Below are 19202 nucleotides of genomic sequence, written 5' to 3'. Positions count from 1 at the left end.
GACTTTAAACCAACAAAGATCAAAAGAGACAAAGAAGGCCATTACATAATGGTAAATGGATCAATTCAACAAGAAGAGCTAACTATCCTAAATATATATGCACCCAGTATGGGAGCACCCAGATTCATAAAGCAAGTCCTTAGAGACTTACAAATAGACTGAGACTCCCACACAATAATAATGGGAGATTTTAACACCCCACTGTCATCATTAGACAGATCAACGAGATAGAAAGTTAACAAGGATATCCAGGAATTGAACTCAAGTCTGCACCAAGTGGACCTAATAGACATCTACAGAACTCTCCACCCCAAATCAACAGAATATACATTATTCTCCCCACCACATTACACTTATTCCAAAATTGACCACGTAATTGGAAGTAAAGCACTCCTCAGCAAATGTAAAAGAACATAAATTATAACAAACTGTCTCTCAGACCACAGTGCAATCAAACTAGAGCTCAAGATTAAGAAACTCACTGAAAACCCACCCAACTACATGGAAACTGAACAACATGCTCCTGAATGACTACTGGGTAGATAACAAAAAGAAGGCAGAAATAAAGATACCCTTTGAAACCAATGAGAACAAAGATACAACATACCAGAATATCTGGGACACATTTAAAGCATTGTGTAGAGGGAAATTTATAGCACTAAGTGCCCACAAGAGAAAGCAGGAAAGATCTAAAATTGATACCCTAACATCACAATTAAAAGAACTAGAGAAGCAAGAGCAAACAAATTCAAAAGCTAGCAGAAGGCAAGAAATAACTAAGATCAGAACAGAACTGAAGGAGATAGAGACACAAAAATCCCTTCAAAAAATCAATGAATCCAGGAGCTGTTTTTTTTTTGAAAAGATCAACAAAATTGATAGACCGCTAGCAAGATTAATAAAGAGGAAAAGAGTGCAGAATCAAATAGATGCAATAAAAATGATAAAGAGGATATCACCACTGATATCACAGAAATACAAACTACTATCCGAGAATACTATAAACACCTCTAGGCAAATAAACTAGAAAATCTAGAAGAAATGGATTAATTCCTGGACACACACACTCTCCCAAGATTAAACCAGGAAGAAGTGGAGTCCTTGAATAGACCAATAAAAAGCTCTGAAATTGAGGCAATAATTAATAGCCTACCAACCAAAATAAGTCCAGGACCAGACAGATTCACAGCCGAATTCTACCAGAGGTGCAAAGAGGAGTGGGTACCATTCCTTCTGAAACTATTCCAACCAATAGAAAAAGAGGGAATGCTCCCTAACTCATTTTATGATGCCAACATCATCCTGATACCAAAGCCTGGCAGAGACACAACAAAAAAAGAGAATTTTAGACCAATATCCCTGATGAACATTGATGCAGAATCCTCAATAAAATACTGGCAAACCAAACGCAGCAGCACATCAAAAAGCTTATCCACTATGATCGAGAGGGCGTTATCAATGGGATGCAAGGCTGGTTCAACATATGCAAATCAATAAACGTATTCCAGCATGTAAACAGAACTAAAGACAAAAACCACATGATTGTCTCAATAGATACAGAAAAGGCCTTTGACAAAATTCAACAGCCCTTCATGCTAAAAACTCTCAGTAAATTCGGTATTGATGGAATGTATTTCAAAATAATCAGAGCTATTTATAACAAACCCACAGCCAATATCATACTGAATGGGCAAAAACTGGAAGCATTCCCCTTAAAAACCTGCACAAGACAGGGATGCCCTCTCTCACCACTCCTATTTAACATAGTATTGGAAGTTCTGGCCAGGGCAATCAGGCAGCAGAAAGAAATAAAGCGTATTTTGGAAAAGAAAAAGTCAAATTGTCCTTGTTTGCAGATGACATGATTGTATATTTAGAAAACCCCATCATCTCAGCCCAAAATCTCCTTAAGCTGATAAGCAACTTCAGCAATGTCTCAGGATACAAAATCAATGTGCAAAAATCACAAGCATTCCTATACACCAATAACAGACAAATAGAGAGCCAAATCATGAGTGAACTCCCATTCACAATTGCTTCAAAGAGAGTAAAATACCTAGGACTCCAACTTACAAGGGATATGAAGGACCTCTCCAAGGAGAACTACAAACCATTGCTCAACAAAATAAAAGAGGACACAAACAAATGGAAGAACATTCCATGCTCATGAATACGAAGAATCAATGTCGTGAGAATGGTCATACTGCCCAAGGTAATTTATAGATTCAGTGCCATTCCAATTAACCTACAAATGACTTTCTTCACAGAATTGGAAAAAACTACTTTAAAGTTCATATAGAACCAAAAAGCCCACATTGCCAAGACAATCCTAAGACAAAAGAACAAAGATGGAGACATCCCCTTACCTGACTTGAAACTATATTACAAGGCTACTGTAGCCAAAACAACATGGTACTGGTACCAAAACAGCGATATAGACCAATGGAACAGAACAGAGCCCTCAGAAATAATACCACACATCTACAACCATCTGATCTTTGACAAACCTGACAAAAACAAGAAATGGGGAAAGGATTCCCTATTTAATAAATGGTGCTGGGAAATCTGGTTAGCCATCCACAAAAAGCTGTAACTGGATCCCTTCCTTACACCTTATACAAAAATTAATTCAATATGGATTAAAGACTTAAATGTTAGACCTCAAACCATAAAAACCCCAGAAGAAAACCTAGGTAATACCATTCAGGACATAGGCATGGGCAAGGGCTTCATGTCTAAAACACCAAAAGCAATGGCAACAGAAGCCAAAATTGACAAATGCTATCTAATTAAACTAAAGAGCTTCTGCACAGCAAAAGAAACTACCATCAGAGTGAACAGGCAACCTGCAGAATGGGAGAAAATTTTTGCAATCTACTCATCTGACAAAGGGCTAATATCCAGAATCTACAAAGAACTTAAACAAATTTACAAGAAAAAACAAACAACCTAATCAAAAAGTGGGCAAAGGATATGAACAGATACTTCTCCAAAGAAGATATTTATGAATCCAACAGACACATGAAAAAATCCATATCATTACTGGTCATCAGAGAAATGCAAATCAAGACCAGGATGAGATACCATCTCACATCAGTTAGAATGGCGATCATTAAAAAGTCAGGAAACAACAGGTGCTGGAGAGGATGTGGAGAAACAGGAATACTTTTACACTGTTGGTGGGACTGTAAACTAGTTCAACCATTGTGGAAGACAGTGTGGCGATTCCTCAAGGATCTAGAACTAGAAATACAATTTGACCCAGCCATCCCATTACTAGGTGTATACTCAAAGGATTATAAATCATGCTGTTATAGAGACACATGCACATGTATGTTTATTGTGGCACTATTCACAATAGCGAAGACTTGGAACCAACCCAAATGTCCATCAGTGATAGACTGGATGAAGAAAATGTGGCACATATACACCATGGAATACTATGCAGCCATAAAAAAGGATGGGTTCATCTCCTTTGCAGGGACATGGATGCAGCTGGAAACCATCATTCTCAGCAATCTATTGCAAGAACAGAAAACCAAACACCACGTGGTCTCCTCATAGGTGGGAATTGAACAATGAGAACACTTGGACACAGGAAGGGGAACATCACACATTGGGGCCAGTTTTGAGGTGGGGTGGGGGGAGGGATAGCATTAGGAGATATACCTAATGTAATGACAAGTTAATGGGTGCAGCACACCAACATGGCACATGTATACCTATGTAACAAACCTGCACGTTGTGCACATGTACCTAGAACTTAAAGTATAATTAAAAAAAAATTTAAAAATAAATGGAAAGCTAATCCCCTACCATGTCTACTTGGTAAAGTGTCAGGAAGATGCCCTACCACAGAGTGAGTCTACAACACCCATTCAAGGCTTTTCCCCCAAACTGGTTATTTTATAACATGGGTTTCCAAAGTCAGAATGAGTGCCAAATGGATTTAACTCAAGATCACTGTACACACCAGATGCACAGTTTAAAATAAAAGTAAAATTTAAGTATCATCTCAGAATATAGTATTAAAGAATGAGTGGGTTGAAAATTTTATTTGGAGCAGCAATGAGTGAGTAGAGATTTTTATTTGAAGGAGGAATGGTGAGAGGCAAGCCATGACCCTTCCCTAGAGTGTGGAATGTGCCAGCAGCCTGTATTTTCCCAGGACCCTCTTCAAGGCCTCCATGACCTCCTTATTCTTCAGGCTGTAGATGAGCGGATTCAGGGCTGGAGTGACAATTGTGTAGAAAACAGAGATGATGTTGTCTTGTTTGGGGCTGTGGAAGGAACTGGGCAAGACATACATGAATGTGGCAGCTCCATAGAACAACCCTACCACAGTCAGGTGGGAAGAGCAGGTGACAAGGGCTTTCTTCCTCCCCTCATTTGATGGTATATGAAGCACAGTGAATAGGATTAGTATGTAGGAGGCCACAATGGCAGAAATGGGGAGCAAGAGGAAAGTCACACCTGTCACGTATATTATAAGCTCATACCTGGATGTGTCAGCACAGGCCAACTTCAGCAAGCGTAGGATCTCCCAGAGCAGATGCCTGATTTCCCAGGACATGCAGAAAGGGAAGTGCATGGTGTAAATAGTATGTCCTAGAGCACTCTGGAATGCCAGGATCCAGGATGTGGCACCATGAGCCAGCAGACTCTTGGGCTCATGAGGGTCATGTATTTCAGAGGATGACAAATGGCCACAAACCTGTCATAGGCCATGAAGGCCAGGAGGAGGTCCTTAGTAATAAAAGGAGAATGTTAGTTCTGCTGAACCCTGAATCCATATGATAGCTCTGCTGCTAGGGGTTGAGGAGGAGGAGTGGAGTATGAGGCACATGTGGGACAGCGTTCACTTGGCTTGCTTTTCATGAATGCAGTTTTTTCACAGTTGGTTGGAAGAGTTAGGAGGCCTTTTGGAAGAGAAAAATAATTCTTGATCAAATTATTTATCTTTCCCTTCTATAATCTTCACCTACTTCTCCAAGTATCCATTTATGTCACTATGCTGGTCAACTCAGGGTTAGAACCTTTAAGTGGTAAGGTCATATAAAAAACTGATGTTGGAAGGCTCATCTGATCCATCTCCTTTCATTCATTCAATAAGTACTTACTAAAGACCTATGATATCTTAGGCACTACACTTGGGCAACTGTGTAGATGTGAAAGATCGATCACACAAACACATACATACATCCAATGATACATGAAAGAAAATACACTAGGAGAACATGTAAGTGAGGGTTCAGGAAAGGATTCACTAAGGAAGTGGTATAAAAACTACAGGCTGAGGATAAATAGGAGCTGGCTAAATAAAAAAACAACAGGATATAATTTTAAAAAGTGAAAGATAGCATTGTGAAAGTCAGAATGTTAAAATATAGTATAGGAATGTCCTCCCTGCACTTTTGCCCAGTGAAGTGTGGACAGGAAACCCCCAGAAAAATACTCTCTAAAACTGTGTTTCTGCACTCATTGGAGTCTAAGATCTTTCTCCTGCCTTACAAAACCAAAATTATAATTTTGACCTAGGAACCACTGACTGGACAACCTTATCTGTCTGTTGATAACAAAAAGACAAGTACAAAGTCAATTCTAAGCACTATTTCTGCTAAATATTAGATTTGAATTGCTTTTGTTTTTCTTGAATAACAACGTGAATGGACAGGGAAATAAAAGGAGGAAAATAATTAGCTGGGCACATTCTTCCAGCTTTCTGTACCAGATGTTTGGACAGGATTTCAAAGAGAAGAAAAATCAGGGCTTGGGTGAAGTGGCGTAACCAGGACTCAGGATCCTACATACCTACCTCCTCCCTCTGAAACGGGACTATTGTTTTCCCTCCTTTCCATTCACTGGGTTCTCCCCTCTGGGGTCACCTAAAGGGAAAGGCCAGAGAACACACACTGGGCCTACAGCGGAAGAGCTTCTTTCTGGAAAACTGCTGGTGGTTGTGGGTATTTCAAACCAAGAGAAGTCAGCAGAGCTAATATTAAGAGAGATATTGTTTGCCGGGCGTGGTGGCTCAAGCGTGTAACCCCAGCACTTTGGGAGGCCGAGACGGGCGGATCACGAGGTCAGGAGATCGAGACCATCCTGGCTAACACGGTGAAACCCCGTCTCTACTAAAAAATACAAAAAACTAGCCGGGCGAGGTGGCGGCGCCTGTAGTCCCAGCTACTCGGGAGGCTGAGGCAGGAGAATGGCGTGAACCTGGGAGGCGGAGCTTGCAGTGAGCTGAGATCCCGCCACAGCACTCCAGCCTGGGTGACAGAGGGAGACTCCGTCTCAAAAAAAAAAAAAAAAAAAAAAGAGAGACATTGTTATATTTCACGGAAAAGAGAGACATTGTTATATTTCACGGAAAATCGTCAGTCAATTCACAAGGTAGAGCTAAATTTTTGGAAGTATATTGATATAAGTTTTTTTTTTTTTTTTGCATCTCTGCTCAGTATATTTATTTTTTGTATTTACTTCAATTGGCTTTTTATGTGGCACTGGACTTAGTGCCAAGCAGTCCCACAGGGGAAAGGCACTTCATCATATTTTAGATAGTCCTCCTTTGAGGTACTATTCATTTGGGGACTCACACCAAACTATTGGAGGCCAGGAAAATCTAGATGTAACAAAGGTAGGTACAGAGACTTTTACCAGGAGGCCATCATCAGGAATTCTAGGAACTCATGCTGGCCAGTGGCAAAGAATTATTTTGGTTGTTCCCACACGTGCAAGATGGGTACACATACAAGGTGGATTAGGTATAGATGGGAGTGAGTGAACCATAAAGCCTGAGGAATGAGAGAATCTGAGAAGGAGGGCAGTGGAAGGTCTTGACTGTCTTTCTGAGGACTTCCTGACTTCCCGTATTGCCTTGAAACAGAGACACAGCCCTTACCTCATATGGGAAGGGCTGTAGCTTCTAGGTAAAGAGGTTCAAGAAGGCCAAGAAAGAAGAGTTGGTTCTTCTGGCAGGGATGAACGTAGGTGTGTGTATGGCTGTCTCTGGGATCAGAGGTCAAAGGCTCCTCCAGTCACTGGCACTGCAAGTCCTCTCTGGAAGTAGAGATAGATGCAGACAGGCAGTTGAGAACCTAGAGCAGGATCCTGCAGAAGTGAGGAGCTGAATCTCCTCCAAAGTTCTCTCATCCACTGTCCTTGTGAGAAAGTCCTCACTGCTTTGGAATGACTCTGGCTGAGCTCTTGAGTCCAGGTCCCCAGATTTCACATATTCCCCTCATGCTGTGTTTCATGATAAAAGGAAAGCACAGCAGGAATGTGGGAAAAGAGGTATAAGAAGACCTGCTTAAAGGAGACCTGCCAATGCCCAGCCTCACTGTCTCTGTGCCAACAGTGAGCCCTGTCCTGGGGGAGGGTTCATAGTCTCACTCTCTCAGCTGACATGACCTCCCCTGAAAATATTGCTCCAGGAAATGGGATTTTAATGAATCCCCTTGGGCATGTCTCCTGGCCTGCCATTTCTTCAAACTTTACCACCAAATGAGTTCTGAACCTTGAGGCCTTGTTCTGCCCCACATGGACTCGCTGTATTTCACCCTTCATTGGAGTCTAAGATGTTTCTCCTGCCTCAGAAAACCACAGCTAATTTTATCCTAGAAATCACTGACTGGAAACCCAGTCAGAGGCTGCTTCTGACCAAATAGACAGTGTCAGTAACTGATCTGAGAAGCAACACCTCCCTGTCCAGCCCTCTGTCCAAGTATAAAGTATGTTTCATGGGTTCTATAGATCCTGCCACTCACATGTCCCGCTTTGTGCTGCTAGCTTGGGCTATTACCAGCTAGAGGGAGTTACCTACGCTTTTGTTAATATCAAGTCTTCCTTCACTGAGCTTTAATGAAGATCCAACACTAATTTATTTTTCAGTTCTTTGTTTCTCCTTTCTATTCCCTCTTGTGTGTGCACATTTGTGCATGGGCCTACATACGCTGTGATCAGTCAGCTGAGCTGCTCAGAGTTTTGGGCTGATGACATAGCACCTGTTGCACTCACCGCTGCTTTTAGTTCAGGCTTTCCCATCTCTCACCCAATTCTTTGCTTAATCTTCCTCATTCTTTAGTATCTCTTTAATCACTCATTTTCACAGGAAATGCTGAAAATTGCTGCTGGAGTTATCATCTCTTTTCTCTTTGAACTTAAAAAAAATAAAAATAAGTTTCCCTTTCTGTTTATACAAAAAATATACTCAAGAAAATTCTTCCAGAAGTGCAACAGAATAAATAATATGAAAACCTTTTTTTACATTATAAAAGCAATGTATTGAAAAGAAGGTTTTAAACATGTAAAATATAAGAGCAGTATTATTCACAGTAGAATAAAAATTAGAAACGGTCTTTATGCCCATCAACAGTGGAATAGATAAATATGCACCAAAGGTTACTATGTAGCAATCAAAACAAAGCAATCAGGGCATACAGCAAAAAAAGCAACTCAGGAAATTAACATTAAGGGAAAAAGAGAGACCTTAGGATTATATATCATGGTACTTCTTTTACAGAGCTAGTAACTTAAGTGAAAATAAACTTTCTAAAAATATGTGTACATTCAATAAAACCACATACAAATGATGAAGGAGAATGATGGACATAAAATTTGGGTTAATAGTTATAGTGAAGGGAGGCAGAGAGCTGGACTGTTGATGACTGTTGTCGAGTCCAAATCTTCTACTACTTGCCACACGACAGCCAATAAGTGGAGAGACAAGGTGTTGGGGCAAGGAAGACAACCTTATTTCAGAAAGCCAGCAAACTGAGAAGATGGTGGACTAACATCCTAAAGAACTATCTAATGTTGATTAATTTTAGGCTCCTTTTATGTTATAGGGAGGGGGAGCAGGGATGGGGCTAAGGCCAGGAGGTGACTGGTGACCACAGATGTCTGGGCATCAGCAAAGGTCTGAGAAGGTGGCAAAAGTTCTTTGTTTATGGTCAACTACTTGTCAAGTCCACCTTGTTTCCTTAAATCTTTAATCATTGCTATTTACATGCATACTTCCTTGTCTCCTTGACGGTCTGTTTCAAAAGTGATAGAGTCATTAGTTCTAAAGTATAATCCAAATTCTTTTTGTGATTAGCTTGGTCCCCATGTAGGAATGAGCAAAGGCAGTTCGCTTGTGAGGTCAGAAGTATGACGGAGTCAGGTACATTCGATTTCTCTCACAGTTACATGAACTTATGGGAAGGTGAGGATATTATCAAGGTCCTAGCTTGCATTCTGGGAGCTGAGTTTATGGTAAAATCAATTAGTCCCTACATACCTGATACTCAACCTTTCTTTCTATTTCATAGGTAAAAGTGAAGATCACAGATGATTAAGTTTCTCAGATGAAAACTTTCTTACACTTTTTCATTGTCTTATATAGGAACTGTATTTACTCCTTGGCCTTTTATTTCAGAGGGGTAAGTAAGTTCTCCTTCTCCACGTTAGGTTTGGCTTCTCCAATTATTACTGAGATTCCTCCTTTTTTCATCTTTATTCCCTACTCTCTCTCCCTTTACTCTTTCATTTATGTGTTTTTCTTGTATCCTAATCCCTCTCTCAATCCTTTGGTTTAGCTTTCAAATATAATCACAACTTCTGTGTTCAAATAATAATCCCTTTGTTTTTCTTTTCTTTCATACTATTTCTCTAAATTTCTCTCATTTTTGTAATAGGTTCCTTTAAAAATTTTTAGTTGAAAAGTAAAAATTGTATGTATTTGTGTACCACATGATGTTTTGAAATAAATATATATTGTAGAATGGATAAACTGAGCTAATTAACATTGGCATTGCCTCATACATTTATCTTTTATTGTGGTGAGAACACTGAAATACACTGTGAAGAATTTCAAGAATATAATACATGGCTACTAACTGTAGTTACTATGTTGTACAATGGATCTCTTAAACTTACTCTTCCTGTATAACTGAAATTTTGTATACCGTGACCAACATCTTCCCAATGTCCTGCACCTCTACTGTCCCCTGCTAACCACCATTGTAGTATCTGCTGTTGTGAGTTCAACTCTTTTAGATTCCACATATGAAGAGAACATGTAGTGTCTTTCTTTCTGAGTTTGGCTTACTTCACCTGACATAATATCTACCAAGTTCATCTATGTTGTCACAAACTATAACATTTCCTTTTTTTTTTTTTCTAAAGCGAAATGGCATTCCAGTGTGTGTGTGTGTGTGTGTGTGTATGTGTGTATACACACACACATATATGACATTTTCTTTATTCATTCATCAGTTGATGGACCCTTACGTTAATTTCATAGCTTTCTATTGAGAATAAGGATGCTATTAACACGAGAGTGCCGATATCTCTTCCACATCCTGATTTCATATCCTTTGGGTATACACCCGGTAGTGGGATTGCTGGATCAGTTGAGAGTTCTATTTTTATTTTTTTGAGGAACCTCCATACTGCTTTCCCTAATGTGTGTCCCAATTTACATTCTCACCCACATTGTTCAAGTGTACCCTCTTCTCCATATTTTTGCCAACACCTTTTATCTTTTGTCCTTTTGATGATAGCCATTCTAACAGAGGGGAAGTGATATCTCATTGTGGCTTTGATTTGCATTTTCCTTATGATTAGTAATGTTGGACATTTTTCATGTACCTGTTGGCCATTTTTATGTCCTCTCTTGAGAAATGTCTTTGATTTTCTTTGCTCATTCTTTAATCAGACTGTTTTCTTACTATTGAGCTGAGTTTCTTATATATTTTGGTTTAAATCTCATGTCAAATATATGGTTTACAAATATATTCTCTCATTCCATAGATTGTCAAATCACTTTCATAATTGTCTCCTTTGCTGTATAGAAGCATTTTAGTTTGACGTAGTCCCATTTGCCTATTTTTGCCTGTGTTTTTGGGGTCATATTCAAAAAATCTTTGCCCAGACTAATGTCATGGATCTATTCTCCTATATTTTATTCTAGTAGTTTTACAGTTTCAGGCCTTACATTTAAGTCTTTAACTCATTTTGAGTTGATTTTTTGTATGTGGTATATGATAGGGTCTAATTTCATTCTTCTGCATGTGGATATCTAGGTTTTCTAACACTCCTTATGAAAAAAACTGCCCTTTCTCCATTATGTTTTCCTGGCACCTTTGTCAAAAATCAATTGACCAAAGCTGTATGGATTGATTTATAGGTCTCTATTTCATTCTATTCCATTGATGTATGTGTATGTTTTAATGCTATCATCCTGTTTTCATTACTATAGTTTGGCAAGCATATTCTGAAATTAGGTAATGTGATGCCTCTGGCTTCGTTCTTTTAACTGAAGATTGCTTCAGTAAAGTTGGGGTCTTTTGTGATTCCATATGATTTATAATTTTTTTTATATTTCTGTGTATAATGTCATTGAAATTTTTGTAAGGATTGAATTGAATCTATAGATTGCTTTTGGTAGTATGGATATTTTAACAATATTAATTTTTCCAATTTATGAACATGGGATATATTTCCATTTTCTGTATCTCCTTCAATTTCTTTCATCAATGTTTTATAGTTTCAGTGTACATATCTTTCACATCCTTGGTTAAATTTATTTTTAAGTATTTTAATTTATTTTATTATTTTATTTTGTGGCTATCTTTAATCTTTTTATCATTTATTTTATCTTTAATTAATTTATTATTTTATGTTGTGGCTATTGCAGATGGTATTATTTCCTTAATTTCCTTTTCAGATAGTTCATTTTTAGTCTATAGAAATGCAACTGCTTTTTATACATTGATTTCGTATCTTGCAATCTTACTGAATTTGTCTTTTAGTTTTAACAGTTTTTTTAGTATTTTGGGTTTTTTATATAAAAGGTCATTTACAAATAGAGAAAATTTACCTTTTTCTTTCCAATGTGCATGCCTATTTCTTTCTTTTGCCTTATTGCCCTGGCCAGGACTTCCAGTACTATGTTGAATACAAATGGCAAGAGTGGACATGCTTGTCTTGTTCCTGGTACTGGAGGAAAGATTTCAATTTTTCTCCACTAAGTATGATATCAGATGTTGGCTTGTAATATATGGCCTTTATTATGTTGAGGTACATTCTTTCAATGTGTAATTTGTTGAGTTTTTCTCATGAAAAGATGTTGAATTTTATAAAATGTCTTTTCTGCCTTTATCAAGATGATCATACAGTTTTGTCCTCTATCCTATAAATGTGGTATATTATATTATTTATTTGCATATGTTAAGCCATCCTTGCATCACTGGGCTAAATCCCAGTTGATCATGGTGAATGATCCTTTTAATAGGCTGTTGAATTTTGTTTTCTGGTATTTGGTTGAGGAGTTTTGCATCTATGCTTATCAGAGATATTGGCCTGTAATTTTCTTTTCTTGTATTGTTCTTTTCTGGTGTTGGTATCAGAGTAATACTAGTCTTGTAAAATGAGCTGGGAAGTATACTCTCCTTTTAATTTTTTTTTGAAAGATTTCGAGAAAGATTGGCATTAGTTCTTTGTTAACTGTTTTAGTCTTGGTAGGTTGTGTGTGTCTAGGAAAAACTTCATTTTAATGACTATATAATATGTTATCACATGAGTTCTCTAGTGTATACATAGGCATTTGCTGATATTTAGTTTTACTCCTCCAAATATTCTTATATGAAAGTCTAATTTTATCTTAGATCAAATTTCTAAAAGTGAAATTACTGTGATAAAGATCAAGACTCTATTTAAAATTCTTGTTACAAAGAGCCATATTGGTTTTCAGAAAGTTAGAAACACTTTGTTTTCTGGCTAGCATTATGTGAGAATGCCTGCCTTACTATGTTATTTCTAATTCTGTGTTATCATTGCTAATTTATTAAATACTTCAAGGAAATAAAATAGATGTTTTAATTTACATTATTTTGTTTTTTATAATGATGTTGTACAGATCTTTATAGATGAAAGTCACAAGCAATTTAACATTTATGTATGTGGAATTTTTTTTCAGTTTTTTGATTTAGCTACATGGTAGGATTTGTTAGACAGGGAAGTATCACAATATTTATGTAGTTATAAAAATCCATATTATTCCTTATAATTTTCAGGGAATTTTACACTTAAAATTTCCATTCTTATTTTAGAAAATACTTACATATCTTTCTTTTACATATGCTTAATAATTTTGTTAATGATATTTAACTTTTTATTTCATCTCCAAATTATTTAGGTGTATTATGTATATTGAGATTTTATTATGTTTTCAAAGATTTTCCTGTTAGCATTTTTAGTAACCTTAAAAATGCATTATTATTTATGGTAATTGCTTGACCATATACTGACTTCTTATACATATAGTAATAAAGAGTTTTTCTGAGCTAGCTCTCTAGTTCCAGTAGTCTCTCAAGGCTCTCCTTTTCTGTTTCTCCTCACTGACCTTTTAGTATGTTTTATTATCTGTTATTTCTGATAAGCTTTTAATTCATCTGCCAAATGTCAAAAAATCCCATTATTATATTCATTGTGGTTATATTTAACTCATAAATCAATTTGGGAATGTTGCACCAAGAACATAGTATCTTGCACAGCCCTAATACAACCTCTTTCTTATTCTCTGAAAATACCATCTTATACCTTCACTCTCAGCTTCTGAAATTGCCTCATACATCATTGAAAAACTAGAAGCAATCATATAGGACTTCCTCATTTTCCACTACCAATTTACCATACATCTTCACGTAACTTTTGGTCTTTGAAAATGCCTATAAGAGGCCAAATCCTCCACTAGTACTCTTCATGTCTTATTATCTTAATAGCCAAAGAAATTGGTCTTGCAATTACCTGATTCTCTTCTACATTATCTCTCTACTGGAAAATTACTATAGGTTACACACATGCTCCAGTATCTTCAATCTTAGGGAAGTCTTCTCTTGAAATTACATTTCCCTTACAGTTCCCCCAATTCTCAGAGCAAATCATCTTGAAAGATGTGTCTATACCCAAAGTTTCCACATCCTTTTCTACCATCCATGGCTAATGGCACTGTAATCAGGCTTCTCTGCTCTCAGTCCCACATTACCACAATTGTGCTTGTCAGAGTCAGCAATAATGTTACTCTACCAAACTCAGTATCACTTCTTTATCTTCATCCTGCTCACACATTCAGCTACATTTGACACAACTGGATCATTTTCTCCTTTTGGGAGCATCATTTTTTACTCTCAGGCCACTGCAACCACTAGGTTTTCTAAGTACTCCACTGGATTCAGTCTTTACTTGGTCAACTTTTTCTCTTCAACATGACGTCTAAGTATTGAAGCAGCTTGTGGCTCCATTGCAAGCCTCCTTTCTTCTCGTTCAATATTCTCTGGCAATTTCATCATCCCATAGGTTTAAATGCATATCAATTCCCAAGGACATGACTTCCTCTGAAGCACAAACTCATTTAGCTAATTGCTGATGTGACCTTTCTGCCTAGATGGCTAGTAAGCATTTCACTTTTAATCCAAAACTTAATGTTTGACTCGGTTTGCTAAAATTTGTTCATACCACAGTTTTTCTTGTTATGAAAAACAGCAGGCTGGGTGTGGTGGCTCACACCTGTAATCCCAGCACTTTGGGAGGCTGAGGCGTGTGGACCACGAGGTCAGGAGTTTGAGACCAGCCTGGTCAACATAGTGAAACCCCGTTTCTACAAAAAATACATTAAAAAAATTAGCCGGGTGTGGTGGCATGCGCTTGTAGTCCCAGCTACTCGGGAGGATGAGTGGGAGAATCGGTTGAATCCATGAGGCGGCAGTTGCAGTGAGCTGAGACTATGCCATTGCACTCTAGTCTGGATGACAGAGTGAGACTGCATTTCAAAAAAAAAAAAGAAATTCTGAAGATGGATGTTGGTGATGGCAACACAACAATGAGTGTACCTAATGCTGTTGAACTGTACACTTTAAAAATGGTTAAGATGGCCCAGAGATAAAAGGATGGTTCAGCATACACATCAAACAAGGTGATACATCATATCAACAGCATGAAGATTACTTGTAATCTTATATATTTCAACAAGGTAGACATGTTCTAACATTAACTGTTCTTCAAATGCCTTATGAATCAGATTTACTATCTTGCAAACTTTCTTATTAAGTTAACATATATATCATTTTATTTTTGTGGGCATCACATTTGTAGCTTTCCAAAAATTATATTTTGACACAAAGACTTTATGACTCAAGGTTTATGACTCACATGTCTGACAAAGAAAATGTTTTTAATGTTTTATAAACTGTTAAGTGGGAATTTTCATATCATTACCTATGATGACAAATGAGTATAAAAGGGCTTAGAGATTAAAAGCTATATTCCATAGTAAATAAAATAAATGTTTATAATTTACATATCTCAAAAAAATTTCACGCAATTGTTTAAGAACATTTTCAATGTTACCGTGTAGACAGCACTTAATTGTGCTAATGTTTTCAGTCTCCAACTCTAAGCATATATGCATGTATGTGTTTTCTTAGATGACCTCCTGTTTGGAATTATACCTCCTTCTTTATCTGCATGAATAATCCTGTTTCCTTTACAAAACTCTTCTTTTTTCTTTGTGTGTTAATTGAGAAAACTTGAAATGTAAGGCCTCAGGCAATATTTCATTCATTTTGAGTTAAAATTTAGAAAGCCTATTCTTTACAGCTTAAAAGAATGCAAAATGGAAATAAAATTGGAAATGCAAAATGGTTCAGTCAATATGGAAAAGTCTGGCAAAGTTTTATAAACTTAAACATACACTTACCATATAACCAATCAGTTTTACTCTGAGGTATTTTCCCAAGTGAATAGATAATTTATGTTCATGTCAAAACCTGTACATGAAAGTTTATAATGGCTTTTTCATAATCAACAAAATAGGAAACAACAGAAATATCCTTCAACTGGTGAATGGATAAACAAATGATGATAGATCCATACAATTGTATACTATTCAGTATTAAATGGGAAAGGACTGCTAGTAGGTAGATGCAAGAATATGGATGAATCTCAGACATATTATTCTAAGTGAACGAAACTAGAATCAAAACCTTTGATGTCATTTGTATGCCATTTTGGAGAAGACAAAATAATAGTGACAGTAAACAGATCAGACAGTTGGCAGGGGCTTGGGACGGGGAGGGGAGGAATACAAACAGGCACCTGAGAATTCTTGTGGCTGATGAAACTTCTGTGTCTTGATTTTGGTGGTGGTCTCATGACCTCATACATTTATCAAAACTTGCAAAACTGTATACTAAAAAAGGTGAATTTTACTGTATGTGGATTGCACTTTGATGAATAATGAAAAGAGGAAATTATAGTGTTAAATAAATGAGTATGAAGCTTTTAATATTCTGCGTCTACAGACTTCAAGTACCCATAGGAAAATTCCACTCATATTATGATTTTTGTGAAGAATTTTAGTTTGACTCTTTAAAAAATATAAACATTTTATTTTTCATGAATTAAACTTGCCTATTCACTTGTTGAATCAATTTCTAAGTTCATTATTTCTCCTTGTATACATTTTCTAGGTGCCACTTTTCTCCTTGCTGAAATTATTTTATTGGGAGTGTCTGGGGATAAATACTTTTCAATGTCATTTTTAATTTGTCCTAATTCATTAATGATGGCTCAGCCATGCCTGGAATTCTAGGTGTGCAGTTACATTTTCTCAGCACTTTTTAATATATTTCTCCCTTGTCCTATTGCTGCTATTGATAGTCCACTATTATCTAGTTGTCTTTACTTAGTGGGTAATCTGTCTTTTATTTCTGGGAGAATATTAAATGTTTTCACTGATATTGATACTCTACAAGTTCAGTACTGTATGAATTCCTTTTTGTTTTCGTGCCCAATACTTGGAAAACTGTCTGCTTACTCTTTAATATCACTGGTGGCAGAACACGGTAACACCAAGACATATAAGCCATACTGGATAGCCAAAGGTCAATGAGGGGAAGACCTCACATTTACAGACTCCTCAGGGAGCAGTCATATTGAATAGGAAATAGTCCAGGGTAAAAGGACCATAAAGAAGGAAGCAGCATGCCACATAAGTAAGGAAACCCACCTTATATTCTGGGACAGAGGGCTGGCCACATAAGGAGCCTTTGTGTCCTGCTCTATTTAGTTAATTTAGAAATGAGCCATCAGTGCCTCCCTTGTGGAATAGAAACATAGAGCCTAGGTGCTTATTTAGTGAAAGAAGAATACAGGAATACCAGGCGAGGAAACACACCCACGAGGATTGTCATCCTGATCCTGGGCCAGCATTTCCAGGGAAGCCATTTGAGTTGAGAGGATAAGTCCCTCGGAACATAGGGTAAAATAGAGGGAAGAGATCGTGGATCAGAAGACAGGGCAGCCTCTCTCAGGACAAGGCTCTGGCTCACCTTTGGCTCCAGGGAGAGTGAGGCAGGGGACGACAGAATATCCTCTGGGCAGCTCTTTCAATATTGACTCAATATCTACTTCCTCCAGGATGCTGCAGCTTTTATCTTTGCTCCCTGACCCCAGCAAGAATGAAGGAAAGTCTGAGTATCTGAACCCAAGAACTCAGTCTGGTAACTGCTCTAGGGCTAGAGGGGCTCTCTTCCTGGGAACCTGTGTAAAAGTAGTTTCTACTAGTTCTTCACAGGTGTGAGAACAGGAAAGTAATCTTCTTCTTATATAGGAAACTACCCAAATTCTGTTTTAGCTGTCTGTCTGCATCCACTGCTATCTCTAGGGTAGACTTGCAGATAAGTGGAAGGAATAGAAGGGCCCTGACATCTGATCTCACTCGGACTTTTCAGACACTTAACCCAACTTGACAAAATTAAACCAACTGAACACTGCTGAAGAAAGCCGCGTCTTTTCTTCCTATTTTGACTGGAACATCCTTGAACTTCAAACAATCCCTAGGAAAATCTGAGTGGTTGCACAGCTAGGCTTCTCACTGCCTGAGGTAAGGACTTTGTATTTTTTTCAGGGAATGGTGTGTCTCTAGGTAAGCTGAGTAGGAAAAATGGAGTTCAAAGCATACCCTAAGAATGTAAACTACCCGTTCTGCCAGATTCCCTAGTATAATGCTTGGGCTTCATAGCCTGTTCCAATTTGTCTATTCTTAATTTTCTGAACCCGAAAAGAGAACCAGTAAGGACTATGCTACAGCCCAGGCATGGGTATCTGCTTCCTGGTGGAAATTGCAATACTTGTCTTTAGACCCTGTGTGCTCTGCTGGCCCCTGGTAACACATTTTTGCATCTATCAGATGATGAATATCCTAAAGGGCCATCTAAAAAGTGATGATATATCCATTTCATGTTCTTATACCTTTTAACCATTAAGGTACTAATGGTCCCATAAGAGGCCAGTGGAAACCAGTGAAATATGAAAACACAGATGCCATAATATGGGGAAATGATTTACAGAAGGATGCTTCACTTCAAAATCTTTAACTGCATGTTCAGAGTTGTCTTTATCCATCAAGTATCACGATGTACACAGACTCCTATCAATCTTAGGCCCTTGTCCTTCTCCTTGGCTTCTCCATGGGATTGGGTACCACGACGTCAACAGCTGCTTTCTGGAAAAGGAGTTCCTCCCTATCCCTATGGTCCTTCCATCCAGTTTAAATGTTCTGTCCCTGCAGGGGGGAGAGTGAACATCTGGTCAAAGGCAGGAGAGGGGATAGAATTCTTGAGCATAATTACAGCATATAACAGATGCTCTCTTGTTCCCTTTCACCATTTCTCTCAAACACAAACATTCTGATCTTCCTAGGAAGGCCCTCATATGTTATATTTTGGAGCCTTTCCAAGCTCACGTCTTAATGTAACCTGTTTTAAATAAACACGTTTGCATTGACCCTAAAGTATTTAGCTCTAAATGCAACATTTTCCCACACACGACATTCTCTTGTCTCAGTCCCTCATCCCTTCTCTCTCAAGCTTTTGTAGAATGTGTGGCTGGTCAAGAGAGGTAACTAAGGTGGACAAGCTTTAGCCTACTAATGAGGCTTTCATCTACCACCTTGAGTACTGCAAACAAATGTGGCTCTAAGTTCTATGGAGAAAGAAGTGAAAGTGCTTTATTGAAATCCAGTCTCTGTACCTGTTTGTAATTTCATATCAAAACAAGTCTATGATGAAAACTAACTGGATAGGTACAAGGATAATCAAGGATGTGTGCGGCAGAATATTTCTTTAATCTTAAGGGAAAGATAATTTATTGTTTTTGGA

General features: G+C 37.7%; 1 pseudogene; it reads right to left on the bottom strand.

Moving 5' to 3' along the window:
* Positions 1-4097: 4097 nt before the first annotated feature.
* Positions 4098-8043, bottom strand: LOC117081301 (annotated as a pseudogene).
* Between the last annotated feature and the right edge of the window lie 11159 nt (positions 8044-19202).

Source organism: Trachypithecus francoisi, unplaced genomic scaffold, assembly GCF_009764315.1.
Source record: "Trachypithecus francoisi isolate TF-2019V2 unplaced genomic scaffold, Tfra_2.0 Lachesis_group8, whole genome shotgun sequence".
NCBI classification, from domain to species: domain Eukaryota; kingdom Metazoa; phylum Chordata; class Mammalia; order Primates; family Cercopithecidae; genus Trachypithecus; species Trachypithecus francoisi.
This window is presented reverse-complemented; position numbering and strand designations above follow the sequence as displayed.